Source organism: Furipterus horrens, unplaced genomic scaffold (assembly GCF_987537825.1).
Source record: "Furipterus horrens unplaced genomic scaffold, mFurHor1.1.pri manual_scaffold_1, whole genome shotgun sequence".
In the NCBI taxonomy this organism is placed as follows: Eukaryota; Metazoa; Chordata; class Mammalia; order Chiroptera; family Furipteridae; genus Furipterus; species Furipterus horrens.
The window spans coordinates 84,748,670-84,769,271 of NW_028327171.1; positions in this window are offsets into that span (position 1 = coordinate 84,748,670).

Genomic DNA, 20,602 nt, shown 5'->3' on the forward strand with positions numbered 1-20,602 from the left:
CTTACAACCACGATTACTCTATCCAGTGAAGCTGTCATTCAGAATAGAAGGGCAGAGAAAGTGATTCTAGGACAAAGTAAAACTGAAGGAGTTCATCCGACCCAAACCACTGTTATATGAAATGTTAAAATGAGTTGTTTAGGAGAAAGAGGATCAAAACTATGAACATTAAAATGAAAACTTATCACAACAACCAACAGCAGAAGCTAGGGAATTGAAACAAAGGCAAACTAAGTAGGCAACGAGAGGGCAAAAAGAATTATAGGTATGAGGAACATATTGGGGGGAGGTCAGCAGGGGAATGAAGGGGGCAAAGGGAGGCATATGATACAAGAATTAAGAAGCATAGTAGGAGAGAGTGGAGTAGATAGGAAGATGTTGAGAAGAACTATATGCACAACCAATGGGCATGGAGTGGGTGGGGGGACAACTGGAGGGAGGAGGGTCACTGGGTGTAGGGGAACAAAGGGAAAAGAAATTGGAACAACTGTAACAGCATAATCAATAAAGCATATTAAAAAACAAAGTGTTAAATAAAAATTTTAAAAAATAAATGCAACTTATTTTTAGATATTAATTTTGTACCCTGCTACTTTGCTGAATTCATTTATTAGTTCCAATAGTTTCTTGGTGTAATCTTTGTGGTTCTTTATGTACAGTATCATGTTATCTGCAAATAAAGATAGTTTTACTGCTTCCTAATAGAGACAGACTCATAGATAGAGAGCAGGATCACAGATTGGTGGGGGAGACTAGGGAGTGGAGTGATGAGCAAAAAGGACAAAGGACTAATGAACATAAACAGTATGGTATTAGTGGAGGGGGTGATGATAAGGGGGTGTAAGGGGATTAAATGGTAATGGAAAAAATACAAAAAAATTTTTAATTAAAAAAATAATTTTTATCCTCAAAAAAGAAAGAACAAAATAAAAGAGCATTTTGAATTACAATGGATAAAATTAAATCTGATATTCTCATGCTCTCTGTCTAGGGTGTCCTCATCCAATGTGGTAACCATGTCAGAATAATCAAAACAGAGAAATAAATCTCTGCACTCAGCAATAACAATGGCTGTGACACTGGAAGACACAGTTTTTCTGGATATAACACCCCTTGTGCCCCATATCTTAGCTTCTTAAAGTTGTACACAATATCCCTCTCAGCAGTAGTAATGAAGCAGAATTTTTTACTATCAAGATCTTCATGAGAAAGTCTATAAGCTCACGGTCAACCAAAGAGAGTGCAGGAATTTTGTTTTCTTCTTTCGTTGGATAACCAAGATACCACAGAATATATGGGACTAAAGAGTACCATCATAGATGATAAGGCTAACAGCAAGAGGTGAATTCTTACCCTGAAATACCCCAGTTGAGGACATTATAGTGACCAGGAGAAAACTTGGCATCTACCTTCTACAATCAGCCTTACTAAGGCTCCCCTAAACTCCATGGCTAACAAGTTGGAGACATCAAGGTACAGTGGAACATCTTATGTGCATTGCTTTATAGTCTGCACTGTCCCTGGATACCTTTGATCACACCACCATATATTATGGACTCTGGTCATAGTGTCACTGATACAGTGATCATCTATGAAGGTTATGCCCTGCCATATACTATCCTATGTCTGGACTGACTGGCTGTGACTTGACAGACTGCCTCAAGCAGAAAGAAGTTATAGGTTTACTACCATGGTTGAGAACAGAACTGAACATGACATTGAAGAGAAGTTGTGCTCGGTCGCAGTGGACTTTGAGGAGGAAATGGCTACTATTTCTCTACATTCTCAAAGACCTATAAGCTCCCTCATGATCAGTTGATTATTACTAGTAATGAAAACTGGAGTTTTTAAAGGATTTCTGTCAACACTTCTTTCCAGGTATATAATCCTGTGACAATCATGAGACCACTTTAAACTCAGTCATTAAGTGTGATGTTGATTTAAAAAAAAAAAAAAAAAAGACCTATATGTCAGACCTATGTGCCCTGGCATCACTGACTAAATACAGAAAGGAGTCACAGCCCTGGCACTCATACACACAAAAATGAAAGCAATTGCTCCTGTCTTCCAGTAAATGCAGACCAGCAAGCATTATTATGAATGAATTGGCCCATCCATTTACTACCACAAAAGAACCTAACCGAAATGCTAGCAGATGTGTAGCATTTACTTTATGAGTTCACAAGTGTACATTTACCCTAGCAAATGTATACACCTCATAACCATATAATATCTCATTCAAAATTGGCTGCCTTTTGCCTTAAAAACTATATGTCTGATAATAATATAGCTACCCCAGCTTTCCTGTAATTAGTTGCCCTAATATATCTATTTTTTAAACAGCTTTACTTTCAGTCTTTGTGTATCCCTGTGCTTTTGTACATACCATATAAGTGGATGTTTCTTTATTCAATCTGACAGTATCTTTTAGGTGAGTTTAGTTCACTTATATTTGTTGTGTTTGCTTATATTTTTGGAATTAGCTCTACTCATTTTTTTAATATAAATTTCCTCCACCTTTTCTATATTTCTTGCTTTTATACCCTTCTTTCTTGATATTTAAATTGACATGAACTGATATTTATATGTTCCCCCAATGGAAACTTTCTCAAGCTCTTATGACCTTTCCTACCCCACTTACCCACCATCTTGTTGATATTATCTAGAATATAAATTATTATAAAAATACCTTTTCATTTTCTTTTATTTTGCCCTAACCATTTAAAAAATAGCTACCAATTCTATCAAGACTTATGACTACCTTATATCTCATCTCCTCTGATATCTTTCTCTGCCTATTTGAGAGCTTCTTTTAAATGTGAATAATTCTGTAGCAAAATTTTTAGGCATTGTATGCTAACATGCTTATTTTAGATATTTACACTTCAATAATAATTTTTATAAATATAAAACCATACATTGAAAATTATTTTTCTTTAATACTTTAAAAATATTGCTCCATTGTTTTCTTGCATTCAGTGTTGTTGTGCAGAAGTCTGGCACCAGTCTGATTCTTAGTTCTTTGTGGGTAATCCACTCTTCTTCTCTAAAGACTTTCAGAATATTTTTCTCCTCCTCCTTCTCCTCCTTCTCCTCATCCTACTACTCTCCCTTCTCCTTCATTCTTAGATTTCACTCATATTTGCCTAACTGTATTAGTTTTTCCTTCTCTCCTCTTTGTAACCTATAAAATCATTTAATCTAAATTTGATTATCTTTTCTTATTTTTGAAAATATTTGTACCACTTCATTTTAATTTCTCTCCTTCTGATCCCCTATTATTTGGACGTTGGTACTTCTATCTACTATATCTTTTAACTTTTCTTCTTAATTTATAATGTCTTCACATTATAATGTCTTCACATTAAATTTTGTCAGAGTTCCTCAGACTGATCCTCCCACTTATTAACATATTCTTTAGTTGTATATTATTACATTATTTATCTCAACTATTGTGTTTTACTTAACTATATATTTTATACCTAATATTTCTATTTGTTTGATTTTTTGTTCTTGTTTTATATTTTTATTTTATTTTTAGACTATTTTATTGAATTTGGGGGGGGGGGTGACAATGATTCACAAAACCATACAGGTTTCAAGTGTACAAATCAACAAAACAGCATCTGCATGTGCCCATCACCTAAAGAGAAGTCTCTTTCTATCTTCATTTGTCACCCCTTTGCCTACCTCTACCTACAAGCCAAACCCCTTTCCCTCTGGCAATCAGTACACTGTTGTCTGTATATATTTATGTGGGTTCTTTGCTTAATTCCTTCATCTTTCATCCGGCACCCCAACCCCCCTCCCCTGTGACACCTCTCAGTTCTGTGTAACCATGTCTCTGTTTCCGTTTTGTTCATCAGGTTGTTTTGTTGTTGTTGTTCATTACATTCCACATATGAGTGAAATCATATGATATTTGTGTTTCTCTGACTGGCTTATTTCACTTAGCACAATAACCTCCAGGTCCGTCCATGCTGTTGCAAAAGGTAAGATTTTCTTAATTAGAAAGAATATATGTACCCGTCTCTTATTGCAGCATTATTTACAGTAGCCAAGATTTGAAAACAGCCTAATTTGTGGTACATTTACACAATGGAATACTACTCAATAATAACAAAGAAGAAAATCTCACCTTTTGTTCTGTATTTTTTTAATATCTCTCTTATCTCTTTTAGTATAACTATTGTTCTTATCTTCAAGTTGTGGTTCATCTATTCTTATACTCCTGATTTTTTGTGGTTTATGTTTTTTAGTTTGGCATTCGCCATTTAAGTAGTTGTCCTCTTTATATGTTCTATTGTTTTGGCCTACGAGTTCATATTCCCATTGAGATTATCAGCTCCCTGTCTTTTAATGTGTGTTGGGAAGAGCAACAGTCATACCTCAGAATATGTTAGCTTCATGAATTGAAGAAAAGAGAAGAGCCTTTAGGCTGTTCTAAAGGTGGAGCATCCCACAACTAACTGTTTACATTTGCTATCATTTCATCAAGTAACTCTTAAGTCATGGCTCTATATTTAACCCCCCAAGAAGAAATAGCACAAGGAGTGGGAAGTGTCATTAGGTAAAAAGTTATCTGCCCTGTGGACTTAAAAGGGGGAAATGAAGAAATCAATGCAAAAGGTTAATCAGTGCCCACCAGTTTGTCTGATGATTCCCCTCATCAAGGCTACTGAGCTGCTGTTTGGATACTGCACCAATCTAGACCACTGCCTCTGATTTTCGCATAAACTGGGCAAACAATGACTGTCCCAGGCAATGGCAGGAAAATGACAAGATTGTCAGCTACTTCTTAGTAACACAGACATCCATACTTAAAAGAGATACATGTTATCCCATAGTACAGCAATCCCCCCCACATCATTCAAAATAACCCTCATTCTCTCCAGATTATTTCATATTAAAAAAAGAATCGAGTCTATTTTTCCCTCTATGCTTCCTTTAGTGTTGATTTAGGAGAAGAAAATTATAAGCCCATGATAGTTACTATTTTGATAGGAACTGGAAGTTCTTTCAAATAAGGGGGAAAATGAAAACACTAAAAATATTAATGGATAGAGCAATGTTTAAATTTATTGTGATATAGTTATATTATGGAATATTCTTGAACTATTAAAACAGATGAATTTAAATGCATTAATAGAGGAAGAGGATCATGATGTTGTAATGCCCAAAATTAAACAGGAGAAATATATATAATAAGATGTCATTTTTATAAAATCTTTATGAATATATGTGTGTTTATAAGCATAGAAAAATCTGAATAGATATGCATTTAATGAAAATAGTTAGAGTCATGCAAAAAAGTTAAGGGAGACTTTCACTTTTTGTTTTACATACTGTCCAGAAAAAGTCCAGCCATTGTTAACATAATGAGAACAGTTTGCATGACATCAATGTAACCTGGCAGCCAAGGAGAGTGAACTGGATTGCTCATACATGAACAATGATGACTTCACTGTACTAGTCAGTGGGGGCGGTAGACACCATTGAGTGGGCACGTGTACTGTGTGGCCATCACATTCAAAATGACTGAGCAAAAAGAGCAACTAATTTGCATCAAATTTTGCATTAAGCTTGAACATTCTTCCATGGAAATTGTTCAGATGATTCAGAAGGCCATAGCTAAGGGCAACTGATAATTGGCAGCTTCATCATGACAACATACCCACTCATGCATCATGTCTCATGCAGAATTTTTTGGTGAAACATCCTATTACCCAGGTAACTAAGCTCCCTTTCAGCCCAGATTTGGTGCCCTGTGACTTCTGGCTGTTCCCAAAACTAAAATCACCTATGAAAAGGGAAAAGATTTCAGACCATCAATGAGATTCAGGAAAATACAACAGAGCATCTGATAGCCATTGGTAGAACTGTGTGAGGTCCCAAGGTGCCTACTTTGAGGGGACTGAGGCACCATTGTCCTATGTACAATGTTTCTTATATCTTCTTCAATAAGTGTCTCTACTTTTCTTATTATGTGACTCGATACCTTCTGGAATGACCTTGTCATATATTTGAATTGTTTCAATGCTTTCTATGTATTTATTATGTAGCAATTGATGAGTTCACAAATAAATGGAGAGGGTATATTCTTATAATCAGACTTGGCAGAAGATTTCGTTTGTCCCCTTACGGTATGCTACTTCATTCTTTTTATGTATTCTATATATTATACATTTTTCTGTCCCTTTAACAAAAAAGCAAAAATTTCCTTTGCCTCTATCCTGGGAAATTGTCAGTTTTTAATTATATTTATTAACAAAATAGTATTTCAACAAATAATACATGAATAAAGGAATGAATATGAAATAAAGTGGGGAAAACTACATCAAATATAACCATAGGTTTCTTCTCTAATTTGTTACTTATATAGTTATTCCAAATGGAATGTCAATCTATCTCACAATTTTTACCTCCCAAATAGGGTGGGAACACTGTACTCATCTTTATCTATACACTATCATGGAGAAATCCCTTTGGGTACAACCAGTTTTCCTTCCTTCTCACATCTTCTGCTGAACAAAGGAAAGTCCATAAAATTAAGTTGTTACATTTTATCTATGCATCTCATTTTTATAAAAGGTGTAGTTCTCTGAATTCCAGAGGGCCTGATTCACAGCTATTTGTAGAAAAAGAATTGCTTGCAGAAATAAAAGCAGAATAATTTTTTAAGAACATAAATTTGGAAACATAACAACCAGTTGTCCAAGTATCTATTCAAAGGTCTGTTATTTCTCCAACATTTTTAATGCAGGTGGTATCATTTGTAGTTAATAAAATTACTGGAACTGGTACACTTATTGGTTGGTAATTTGTTCATGATCATGAATCAGTGACAACCAATCAAATTTATGAAATCTGAAAGCTCTTTTATACCAGAATGTTGTTTTTAGTGATCCATAAAATTTTTTTTGTGCTGCTTGTTTGCCTAAAGGGAATGTTTATTAAAATTCACAACCTATTGAATTTGGAATGCTTGGCAAGATTCTGTCTTACCATAGCACCCCAAATGGGGGTGGGGTGGGGGATTGTGTCAATAAAATCCTGGATGTAGTATTACTCAAAACACATATGAGTGATTATTTTACTTCACTTGCCATTATATTTGACTGTTAAAACTTGCTAGTACTTTTAAATATGTGCCATTGGCAGTGTATTCAACCAAAAGGAAGTGAAAATGAAAATGTATTGTCTGGAATGAACAAGACAAGGAGCAGTGTGGATTTCAGAGCTAGATAGACCTGGGTTCATATCCTAGCTCAATCACTAACTGAAATAAAATTGCCTTAATTTCTCTGAGTATCAGCTCCTTCTATGTAAACTAGAGATAACAGTGCTTGCTCCTTAGAGTGGTAAAAGAATAAATAAAATTATTTTTATAAATGCCTGGCATATACTAGGCACTCCAAGCATGGTAGTAATTATAATTCTGTCTCTTGCCAACTTTGCCTCTCTTTATGCCTTGCCAGCATGTACAAAGACTGAGCCAGCTTTTCTCATATGCTCTCTTCTTTAAAACCAACCCTTACACTCCTAGGAGAGACATAGGATACAAAGTGAATGAAATCAACAACTTGTTTGACATTGATTGGGAGTTGACACTTACAACTGCTGTGACAGCAGTCCGGATGTTCAGAGAATACTGACCACTGGACAGAGAATGAACTGCTTCCAACACAGCCAGAAGAGAAGGAAAGAAGTTTCAGGAGAGACTATCCTACTTTTCCAGCTGGCTACTCACTAGCAATTCTTACCTGCTGAGTGTTAAAAAGGGGGAAAGGTAAACTCTTTAAGGTCAACAGGGCTCAATTCCAAGGGAAAAAAAAGAAAAGCTGGCTTCTTTCTTTTTATATTCTAGGAGGACTTATAAATAAGACTTTGTTTCTGCTTTACTGAATGCAGGCTATGGTACTGCCTGGCTCCAGCTCTGTGATGTTGTTTGTTCACAGAAACACTGAGGGAAAGCAGAGAACATGCTTTTCTGTGGGTACATCATCTTACTTAAGACAAAAACAACTAATAATCATGAAGTACATCAACTGAAAGGTTAATTAAGAAGCCAATTTCTTTCTCTACATAAAATCAGTCACTGCTTGTTTGAATGTGTGCATGTGTGTGTCTCTGTATTTCTTTTATTAATTTTATTTTTCAATTACAGTTTACATTCAGCATTATTTTGTATTAGATTCATGTGTACAATATAGCGATTAGACAACCATATATTTTTAAAAGTATCCCTGCCCTGATATTTCAAGTATCCATCTGGCACCATACATAGTTATTACAACACTGTTCACTGTATTTCCTATGCTTTATGGCCCAAAACTACTTTGTAACTACCAATTCGTACTTCTTAATTTCTCCAACTTTTTTACCCACTCTCCTAACTCCTCCTGCCTCTGATATCTATCAGTCTGTTCTCTGTATCTATAAGTGTGTGATACATCCAATAAGGGATTACTACCCAAAATTTATAAAGAACTTAGACAACTCACATCACACATGCACATTACAATTAAAAAATAGGCAGAAGACCTGAATAGACACTTCTCAAAAGAGGACATATAATGGCAAATAGACATATGAAAGGATGCTCAGTATCACTAATCATCAGAGAAATGCAAATTAAAACCACAATGAGGTATCACCTCACACCTGTCAGAATGGTCATCATTAATAATTCCACAAACAAAAGTGCTGGCGAGGATGTGGAAAAAAGGGAACCCTAGAACACTATTGGTGAAAATGCAGATTGATGTATGTGTATTTTACCACAATGTTTCAAAGAACTTAAAAAAGAAAATGTAATTTTCCATATATAATTCTGTTTTGGTATTTTCTTCAGAAAGAGCCAATTAACTATTTTATTGCATGGGAAGTGTACTATGGAAAACTTATTATTAAGAGCTATTTCTGCCAAAACTGAGAGAATATTTTTACCAAATACATAGTAGAAAAAACTAAGTCTAGTAAAGAATGCTTAAAAGAAATGTATATCTTGATTTTTCAAAACTTGCCATCTACAAAGGGATTTGCTGTAAGCAATTAATAACCAAAGGTATTCTTATTGACCCTGAATCCTGGCCTACTTCACTCAGAAACCTCAGGATGGGATCCTACTTAGCTCTTGGATGATCCAGTGAAGAAAAGAAAAGGTGAAGATACAATTTACCACATTTGGATTCTAAGAGAAGAAAAATCAGCAACCTCACAAAAATAAAATAAAATTTAATATCAATTCATGATTTTTAAAAATCTTTTTAGCAAGCTAAGCCCAGAAGCAAATGTTCTTAACTGACAGAGAGCATCTGTAAAAGACATCCTGCCAACATCACAATTAAAATGTAGAAAGTATGGTGGGCCTTGGTATCAGCAGATTCTGACTGAAAAGTTTTTTTTAAAGATACATTGTTGCTGATGTGTTCTATGTATTAATAGTTAGGCCTATAATAGTTATATCAGTACTGAACATGTATAAACTTTTTTTCTTGTCATTATTCCCTAAACAATACAGTACAACAACTATTTACATTGTATTAGATATGTATTATAAGTAATCTAGAGATTATTTAAATTATATAGGAAGATGAGCATAGATTATACACAAATACTACACTATTTTATATGAGACTTGAGCATCTGCAGATTTTGGTATCCATGGGTGACTATAGGCCAATCCCCTGCAGATTCTGAGTGGCTGTATGTCCTTGAATATCAAGAACAAACCAAGAATTCCCATTATCGCCACTCCTTTCAATATCGTTCTGGAGATCCTATCCTGTACAGCTAAACTACAGAAGGAAATGAAATGTGTAAAGATTTAAAAGTAATAAATCAACTATTTTCATGTGTAGATATTGTGGTTCAATTCATAAAAAACCCTCAAAACTCCATGAACAAGTTGTTCAAATTAATGACAGTTTTTAAAAATACTGGATAAAATATAAATGCACAAAAGTCTGTTTCTGTAAACCAACAATCATGCAGCTGAACAATGTAAGTTTATGATTTTATAAACATAATAATACCACTCATATGATACTTATTTTAGTAAGTGATTGTTCTATGTACTCTATATATGTAATAGTTTTTAAACATGTGTAAATTCATTACTCCCTACCCTTACATGTGAGCTGGGTGGACTGATTTAGTCTATTGAGCAGAGTGGGGCAGAAGGGCTGCTGTGTGATTCTGAGACTAGGTCATAAACAGAAGAGCTTCTGTCAAGCTTTTTCTCTCTATCATTTGCTCTGGGGGAAAGCTAGCCACTATGACATAAGGATATCTCAGCATCTTTGGGAGAGGCTCACATGAAGTAGAACTGAGGCCACCTGTCAACAGCCAGCACTAACTTGCCAGCTAGTGAGTAATCCAGGGTAGTCTCATCATCTGAATTGCCACATTATCTGAAACCTGGAGTCAGATCTCCCTAGCCAAGCCTCCCCTATCTCCTTGACGCATAGAAATCCCGAGACATAATAAATGCTTACCATTGTTTTAAGCTACTAAGTTTTGCAGTAATTTGTAATAGCAATAAATAACAATACACACGGTGTGATCATCACAACACCTCTCTAAGATAGATACTATTATTATGGTTAATTTACAAATGAAGCAATAGAGGCAGAGAGGGGTTCAGTGGTATGTTCAAGGCCACACAGTGATACGTAACCAGTAGAGACAGGACTCAAGCATTGCCAGCCAGGTCCCAAAGTTTGTTCTTGTAACTGATACTACATTTCATTGCATTTTTCCCAAACTCTGAAATATACTTCATATTTTCTTCAATATTTTCACACTAAATACCTCTCCTGTAGACTTCCAACCTACTGATCAATTGAGCCATTGCTAGCTTGAACTTTTCTTTCTTTAGCTTGAATCTACCTTTCCAGGGCCCCATACCATCTTGTTTGTTTTAAGAATAAAATCTATTCTTCTTCATGATCATATTCTTCCAATGCTGCTTCCTAAAATATGCCTATTTACAAAATTTGGAGTTGTAATTCCATCATTTGTCATTTTTCTGACCAGACTTATGGTGACAGTAAACTATAATTCAAGCTCTTTTTTTGCCTTACTGAAAATGCAAGAGCATCATCCAGTGGCAAAACTGTAACTGCATAATTTTCAGTCTACATAGACTGGCTAATATTTCAATATAGAGAAAAAAATATTTTCCTGTTCTATTTTTCTAATGAGGTTTTCAGAAAAAGAAAATCACAGGAAATTTAGGTGCCTGCTTACTTCTTGGATTACTTTGAAGCTTCCAGGCCCAGTATTTCCCTAGTCTCCTACACCTGCCTCCTAAAGGCTCATGTCATCATAAGAAAGAGTTGTTCTTTCTTAGTTATGTTGGCCATAACTAAATTCTGAGAGCAAGGGTTCTAAAGGAACCAGGCCATGAAGACACTAATGCCTCTAAAAAAATTGTTATTCTTTCTTCTAAAAACAACTTCTTCGCATATTTTCCTCATTGCTCTAGCCATCAACCACTCAAAGTCAAACACAAAAGCATTTTTAAACAATATGGTAACATTTTAAGCAAACTTAATAGTCCCCAAACTCTAAAGTAGTTAAGTGTGTTTAAATCTCCTATTAAAGTTTTTTTTTTCTTTTTAGTTTTTGAAGGGCTGTGTGTGTGTGTGTGTGTGTGTGTGTGTATGCATTTTTAAATTCTTTATTATTGTTGGGATAATTATTTTTTTAAAGATTTATCTTGGTATGTTTAATATAATTATAAGCAGTGTTTTATAAAGTGTTATATAATAGATTCTGCTGGAAAACTTCATTGAGCCTGGAAATTATAACATTCTCAAAAATCTCCAGGCCTCGCAAAGATGCATAGTTCCTCCCAAGATTTCCACTACCTCACTATTACCAGTAGTTTTACCTAAACTCCCTGTCTTAACAGGAAAAAATCATGTGCCAAACTATTTGAAACTCATACAGTTTAGTGAGTTTCACCATCATATTCCAATATCCTGAGAACGTTTCAAGTCAGAGGGCACTGATCATCACTATGGTAAATATTTAAGGACTGAGAGCAAGATATTTTTGACGAAGTCTGAGACTTGTTTTCTGGTTTCCCTTAGTAACTTGAGTATAGCATGAAAGAAATCTTCGAACTGCCAGGGTTGTGGAGTGGGGGTAAGAAGCATGAGTGGTAGTACAAATGTTCTTCTAGCCAGTTAATTAGCTCAAAGATTTTTACAAACAAAAGCTGTCCACTGTTTGTAATTTCATGTTTTTTAAAGTTAATGTAATTATCCAGGGGATTCTTAAACAGTAGATTCATGGGAAGAGTTGACACAGATTTGACCTCTGATTGTCTCCTTTCGTTATGCTGATGTTGACATCTTGAACTATCGTTATACTGATGCTGACCTCTTGAACTACCCTCTGATATTTTGCCCTGGAATTAACAATGCCCATGTTTCAATGAAAGTTGGTTTAAAAGCATGCCTGCGAACTTTGTCTGTATTATTCCTTTTGTACAAGCCCATAATACTGGGACAATCCTGGGTAAAAGAATTCGTGAGCAACATAGGAACCCATCCCATCATCTTCATCTGGATTTTATGTAATTCTAGTCTGTACTTGCCTTTTCATTTTCATTTTTTTGGAATGCAGTTGAGAAATTTATTTACACACAGAAAAAAATGATACATCAAATATGAAGTTGGTGTTCACATTTGTAACAGCCAATCTCCCATATGATTCCTATTACTAATGAAATCCTCCTATCTCCTAAAGTCATTGGCGTGTCAGTTTTTTTTTCTGTTGGAGACTCACAGGCTGAGGTCAGAAGGTGTAACAGTGTATTGTGGGGAGGACAATACATCCTGTCCCTGCTAGTTTCCAAATAAGGAATAAAAAGAACATTAAATACTCTGGCCTTCAGTTAATTACAAAATCATCAGAAATAGGATAGGATTAAAAAGACCCCCATGATCTCCCCTATGGTACAATTTGGTGTCAAACAGGCAAGCATGCTCAGTGGGGTGAAGAAGTAGAGGCTCATAGAAGGTCACATGACTCCTCTTCACATGACCACCTTCGGCCTCTGTTCTCCTAGTGACATTACCTTTTTAGTTAACCTGACCTGTTCCCATTTTCATGGAGATTCTCCTGACTCAATACTTTTGTCACTTCCTCCCTTGTATATCCTCCTGGAAGACATACACTTATTTACTACACCGTCAACCATTCACTGTGCTCACCTCACCTCACCACCAAAAATTCAGGGTACTATTTGAGTTAAGTAAAGAGCAGCTAAAATATTACTAAATCTTTTACAATCCAAATTTAAATAATTGTGGGTATCTTTTTTCACAATCATAATCACAGCACAATATATTGATTCTTTTGTTCAGTATTATATAAATTATTTTATTTGCATTAATTTAATCATAATCAGGAACCTGTAGAGATTAGCTTAGGAAATTACTTTCTTTGAAAGAAATTAATAAAACATACTTTAAGATGGCAGTATTTTATATCCTTACATCTTTTTCTCAAGTATTTGAGGAAATACCCCATCATACACTTCATTGGAGTCCATAGACTTCTTTTTCTTTTCATGATTAAAATATTTTTGTATATTTTATTGATTATGCTGTTACAATTGTCCCAAGTTCTTTTCCCTTTGCTCTCATCCAACCAACACCCCCCTCCCTCCAGCAACCCCATCCCCCTTAGTTCAAGTCCATGGGTCATGAATTTAAGTTCTTTGACTTTACCCTTTCCTGTACTATTCTTAACATCCTCCTATCTATTCTGCACCCGCCTACTATGCTTCTTAATCCATAGACTTCTTAGTTCCCAATTATTTACTAAGGAGCTACTATGTGCTATACACTGTCTTATATACTATATAAAATGTAAGCAACTATTTTCCCTCTATATTATAAATTAGTTGTAAAATTGAATATTATAAAATCATATTATAGAATGAATCCTAAATAAGATAAAAGAAATATACAGATTCAATCTACATAAAGAAGTTCTGGATAAAAAGATGTATGGTGAATGCCAAAATAGCTGATGGAGCTTATTGGAATGAATTTTTTATACTGAAAGTAATATAATAAGGGTATTGGTCTAAAAGAAAAAATTTTTTCTCTGAAATTCTTTCAAGCCTCAAATCACTGAGACCACCTAACAGAAATCAGAATTCTTCTCTGCCTCTCTTAGAAATCTGATGAAGTGCAGACTTTGATGAAATATCTTTGGCAATGTTAATGACATAGGCAATTTTTCAAGTTGAACTGGAGATGGGTCAAATTAAAAATAAACATGACGTTTCTGCCAGGATACCCAGGCCAAGCTACCCATTCCCAAGTGGGAACAATAGAACAGGCACAGTTGATTTCACTTCTTTTAATGTTAATTGAACTGACATCATAGACGGCCTAACTAGCTATGTCCTGTTATGAAAAATATATGTGAGGACACCAAAAAATATGGCAATTGAGCAAGAGAAAAATGCCTAAATAAATGCCCCCATGCTGCTTCTATACTACCACATTAAGATACAGGGTATAAATATGTGGATTGAGCGTCGGCCTGCGAGCTAAGTGTCGCTGGTTCGATCTTCCAGTCAGGGCACATCAGAGAAGGAAAACTCTGACTCCAAAAAACCTCCGCTGCCTTGCGGCATACCTCTTCAGGGGAAAGGCTAAGGGAGTAAACCCCGACAGAAAATCCGGAGCCGGAGTCCCTAAGGCGGTTTGACGTTGTAGTCAACACCGGCAACTCCTGCGGCGCACCTGAAGCCAAGCTGTATTGACTCCGTCTTTCCCTTGGACCCTTCAGCTGCGAAGAGAGGGGGGGTCTGCTGCATGGGCAACAGCAGACCCTCCATATCACCCTGCCCAGGCTCTGTAGCTTCAGCTTCACTGGAGAGGACACTCCAGCGTCATCGCAAGATGTCGATTCAACACGGGAGGAGACAGATACCGTGTCACTCCCGAGTCGGACTGCACAGCCATTCTCGGCGGTGCAGATAGACTCTTAAGAAGCTACACCATCGTCTCTCGAGACGGACGGCTGCTGATGACGACGATAAATATGTTTGTAACTGGATGATACCTAATTTTAGTGAATCTTAGTTAAGATTTCTCAGTTTCTGGATCAAATATGTCAGCCATCTGCAAAGGAACTTGTACTAAATAAGTGCATACGCAACAGCTTCCTAATTAAGGATTTTGTTAACACTTTTCATTTTATTTTATAAATTCTCTTTTAATTATTTGCAGATTATCTACATTAAAGTCTCTTGCATTCTCACTGGAGAAAGTAAAATTTAGGCTGAAACCTGAAAAAAAATGAGTAAAAGGTGGAAAATAGCCAAGCAAAGGAGAAAGTAATATCTAGACAAAGGGGGTGATATATATAAAAATACCAGATGATATAGAACATATTGTAACAAGAAGTTGGACTATAGGGGTCAAAATATGAATGAGTGACCATGGATTCAGCTGAGCATTAAGCACTAGAATGTAGAGATATTTATAAACTAAGTTAAGGACTTTATCTTTTTAACCACTGACTTTCACTTAAGTGACAAAAGCAGATTTGTATTTTTTATTAATTAATTTACTTATTTTATTGAGATACATGTGACATGATATTTTGCTAGTTTAAGGGGAACATTATGTTAGTTCGATACATTTATAAACTGTTATATAATTTCTACACTATTGTTACTTCTATCATGTCACATAATTACCATTTTTGTATGTGAAGACAGTTAAGGTAGTTACTTAGCTACTTTGAAGCTTATAATACAGTATTGTTGACTATAATCACCATGATGTACTTTGTGCATAGATCTCCAAAAGTATTTATCTACTAGTTGCAAGTTTGTACCCTTAAACAGCATCTCCCCAATTTTCCCACCCTCTAGCCCAGATTAGCCATTATTCTGTTCTGTTTTTATGAGTTTGGCTTTTTTATATTCCACATATTCATAATATTATACAGGCATACCACTGAGATATTGCAGGTTAGATTCCATATCACTACAACAAAGTGAATATCACAATAAAGCAAGTCACTTGAATTTCACAGTTTCCCAGTGCATATAAAAGTTACATTTACATTATAGTCTATTAAGTGTGCAATGGCATTATCTCAAAATAACAATGTACATATCTTAACTAAAAAATACTTTATTGCTAAAAAATTCTAACTATCATTTGAGCCTTTAGTGAGTTGCAACCTTTTTTCTGGTGGAGGGTCTTGTCTTGATGTTGGTGGTGGTTGATGAAGGTTGGAGTAGCTATGGAAGTTTTTTGGAGGTTTAAAGATATCCTTGAATTTTATATGTATTTTTCCCCATTATTATTTAGTCCCCTTAAACCACCCTACCCACTGCAATCATAGCACAGTTGACCCTGTCCATAAGTCTTTTTTTCCTTTTTGCTCAATCCCTCCACTCCCTCACCTCCACCCCTCATACCTTTGATGTCATCTGTCATCCTGCTCTCATATATGAGTCTCTCTCAATTTTGCTCTTTTTAAAAATAAGATAACAATAAAGTTTGCTACATAGATTCTTCTGTTCACTAATGATTTCTCTGTAGCATGCAATGCTGTTTGACAGCATTTTACCAACAGTAGACCTTATTTCAAAAGTGGAGTCAATCTTCTCAAACTCTGCCACTGCTCTATCAACTAAGTTAATGTGCTGTTGTTAATGCTTTGTTGTCATTTCAGCAATCTTCACAGCATTTTCACCAACAGTAGATTCCATCTCAAGGCACTACTCCCTTTGTTCATTTAGAAGCAAGATCTCCTCATCCCATAAAGTTTTATCATGAGATGCAGCAATTTAGTCATATCTTCAGGCTCCACTTCTAATTCCTCTTGCTATTTCCTGCACATCTGCAGTTACTTCCTCCACTGAACTCGAACCCTCAAAGTCATCCATGAGGGTTGGAACCAACTTCTTCCAAACTCCTGTTATTTTAATATTTTGACCTCTTTCCATGAATCACAAATGTTCTCAATGGCATCTAGAATGGTGAATTCTTTCCAGAGTTTTTCAATTTGCTTTGCCCAGATCCAACAGAATAGTCACTATCTATGGCAGCTATACCCTTACAAAATATACTTCTTAAATAATAAAGCTTGGAAATCAAAATTACTCTTTAATGCATGGTCTTCAGAATGGGTAGTGTTTTAGCAGGCATGAAAACAATATTAATTTCTCTGTACATCACCATCAGAGCTCTTGGGCAACCAAGTGCCTTGTCAATGAGCAAAAATATTTTGAAAGGAATCTTTTCTATGAACAGTAGATCTCAATAGTGGGCTTAAAATATTCAATAACTTGTGTTGTAAGGACAGAGTATTCCTGCTACTATCATATCTTCATTCTAAAAAATTAGAAGGATTTATATACAATTAGAGAGAAGTTATACTCTCTATTTTGGCCTTCTTTTTCTGTCATTATGCTAGGATTTTGTTGATGTGCTAATATTGTCGTCTTATTTACCTTGTCTATGTCTCAAGCTAGGCATTCTCTTTCTACCAGTGTAGCAAAGGACAATCTCAACCACAGAGACTTCATTAATTCATAGCTATTTTAGCTTGTAACTGTCACTAAAAAAAAATGTAAAAATACAGGAACATCAGGAGATACAGTTTTCCTCCACTCTGATAAATGCTGTCTATTATGATCATAAGATCAAAGAATGACGGAAGTGTGGCTAAGATTCCATCTTTAGCTTAATTTGGGGAAGATCTCAGTGATTTAAAAGAAATATAGGTATTCTGGACACCATTTTTTTTCTTCATAAATGACCTTGTAATTTATGTAAACATTTTAATAGTTACCTCTCTTTAATTCAGATGAAGGCCATGAATATGTTACCAAGAATGTTTGTGCAGTTGGTATGTGATGAGATTCATATGGCTGCACGTGAGCTTCCTCAGTAGTATCTATTTATTTTAGCTACTTATACAGACTCTTCTTCTAGCCTTTAATATCTTATTAGAGTTTAACCTAGTCTGCATTTCTTTTGTTGCTATTTTAAATAATTTTCTTACATGCAGGACAAACTGGGGATGGAGAACAGCTGGTCAATGTCTTCCAATTAACAATGTCATGTTTAAAGACTCATGGCCAGTCACTTCCCAATTGTGCTTTCTCCAAACCAAATAGTCTTAATTCCTTTCATCTTTAATCATGCATCCAGTTGCCTAGGACTTTTCTTAAGTCCCCCAAACTATACATGAGATAGTTCCAACCAACCATGTGTTTAGATCAGAGGTTTCAATTCCCCATTAACTTTTATTAGAACCAGTTTCTCCAGGACATACAAATATATTTCCCATGGCTCGTGACATAAGATAAATTCTTCTGAAGTGCACAGTCACGCACCCAGCTGTTCCTCTTTTTATTACCTAGATCCTCGCCAATTAATAAATTAAACAAAACACTGCCTGTTACGTGTTGTCTTTGTGAACATCCTTTAGTGAGGATGGCTAACCAACTCTGAATCAAACTTTAACCAGGAAAACATTTCTTATACTAAAATGACGAGGTGAAGAAATGATCTTTGAAAATACATTAAGAAAAACAGCTTTTGTTTAAAAATATAATTTTTTCCTTACAAATTTCAGGAATATCCTTAATGAAAATGAGTGTTCAAAACACAAGATCAAATAATTATTACCTAAAATAAATTACTGCACTTAGTAAAATAAGAGAGTAAGAATTTGAAAAAATTACACATGTTCTATGTAGTGTGTGCTTTTACAAGAAAATTCTATATGTCCTATTGAATAAAGTAAAAATCATACTGAGATGAATGAAAACCAGGAGCCCAAGAACAAGGCTGACTCTCTCAAGCCTTGAAAAACTCAACCTCAAGCTTGGGCAGAGGGTTCTTCAGAAATCCTCCCCTCTCTGCCCAAAAAACTTCTCTTTAAGAAAGTCTTCTTTTCCTTCTTTTTTTTATGTTTTCAGTACTGACTAAATATGTGCATTAATTTGAATTCAAAATATATTTTTCTACCTGACAACTCTGGTTCTAGTAAAAATGAGGTGATATTTTAATAACAATTGGAACAAAATGATTCTTATTAATATAAAGTTTTGTAGTTAGAACCAGCAACCATACCAGTCATTCTGTTCTACATACTCTGATACTGAACAAAACACAAACAAGTAGATATTGAAGCAGCTGTACCTCTAGAGAACAATATTCAAAACATTTCAGCTAAATTATAATTGCTTAGAATACTAACTTAGTGACAAACATAACATACATGTTTTATTACATTTAGCTTCTAATAATTGAACTCAATCTCTAAACAATTGAAACAACTTTGAGGATTTTATACAGCCTGTGCATTGTGGAGAGAAAATATATAACTTAATAAATGAAGTCTTTTTCTTGTATTTCAGTAAAAGTCAATGACACCAGTCTTTAGAGTAAAAGTTAGTGTTAACTATTGTCATAATTTTGCTTTCTCAGAGGTTATTTTTTCCTCTTTATTTTTATAACAGATTTTTACCTATTTGTAACCCAGCTATGTGGAAACCTTAAGTATCTGAGATGACATAAAATAAAATTTCATCCTGCTATTGTCTACCAACCTTCATAGGAGACCCTGAAAAATAAAAAGCCATTATTGTTTCTTTTCTATTTGAAAAGTTTAAACAATAAAAAAATAAATAAATAAAGGTATCACTAAAACAAACATTCATGAATTCTTGAGCCAGAATTTTCACAATGTTTATACTTTTTCCTTCAGATATAGTTATAATAAAAAATAAAACTTGTCTGAGGGACATTTAAGTTTGTTCCCTTTGCCAGCCCCTTCCTTTTCTCTCTGCTCAGAAGCAACCACTGTTTAATTTGATAGATATTCTTCCATTTCTGCTTTTTTTTAATAAGTGTACTTTATTGATTATGTTGTTACAGTAGTCCCAATTTCTTTTCCCTTTGCTCCCTCTTCCCAGTACCCCCCTTCCCCCCAGCAATCACACCCCTCTTAGTTCATGTCCATGGGTTGTGCATATAAGTTCTTTGGCTTCACCCTTTCCTATATTATTCTTAACACCCCCCTGTCTATTTTGTACCAACTGATTATGCTTCTTAATCCCTGCACCACTTCCCCATTTCTCCCCCTCCCACCTCCCAGCTGATAACCCTCCGAATGATCCCCATAACTATGATTCTGTTCCTATTCTGGTTTGCTTAGTTGGATTTTGTCTATATTTTTTAGATTCAGTTATTGATAGTTGTGAGTTTGTTGTCATTTTAGTGTTCATAGTTTTGACCTTCTTTTTCTTAAGTGAGTCCCTTTAATATTTCATATAATAATGGCTTGGTGATGGTGAACTCTTTCAGTTTTACCTTGTCTGGGAAGCACTTCATCTGCCCTTTCATTCTAAATGATAGCTTTGTTGGATAGAGTGATCTTGGTTTTAAGTCCTTGCTTTTCATCATCTTGAATAGTTCTTGCCAGTCCCTTTTTGTCTGCTAAATTTCTTGTGAGAAATCAGTTGACAGTCTTATAGGCACCCCTTTGTAGGCAACTATCTGCTTCTCTCTCGCTGCTTTTAGATTTCTCTCTT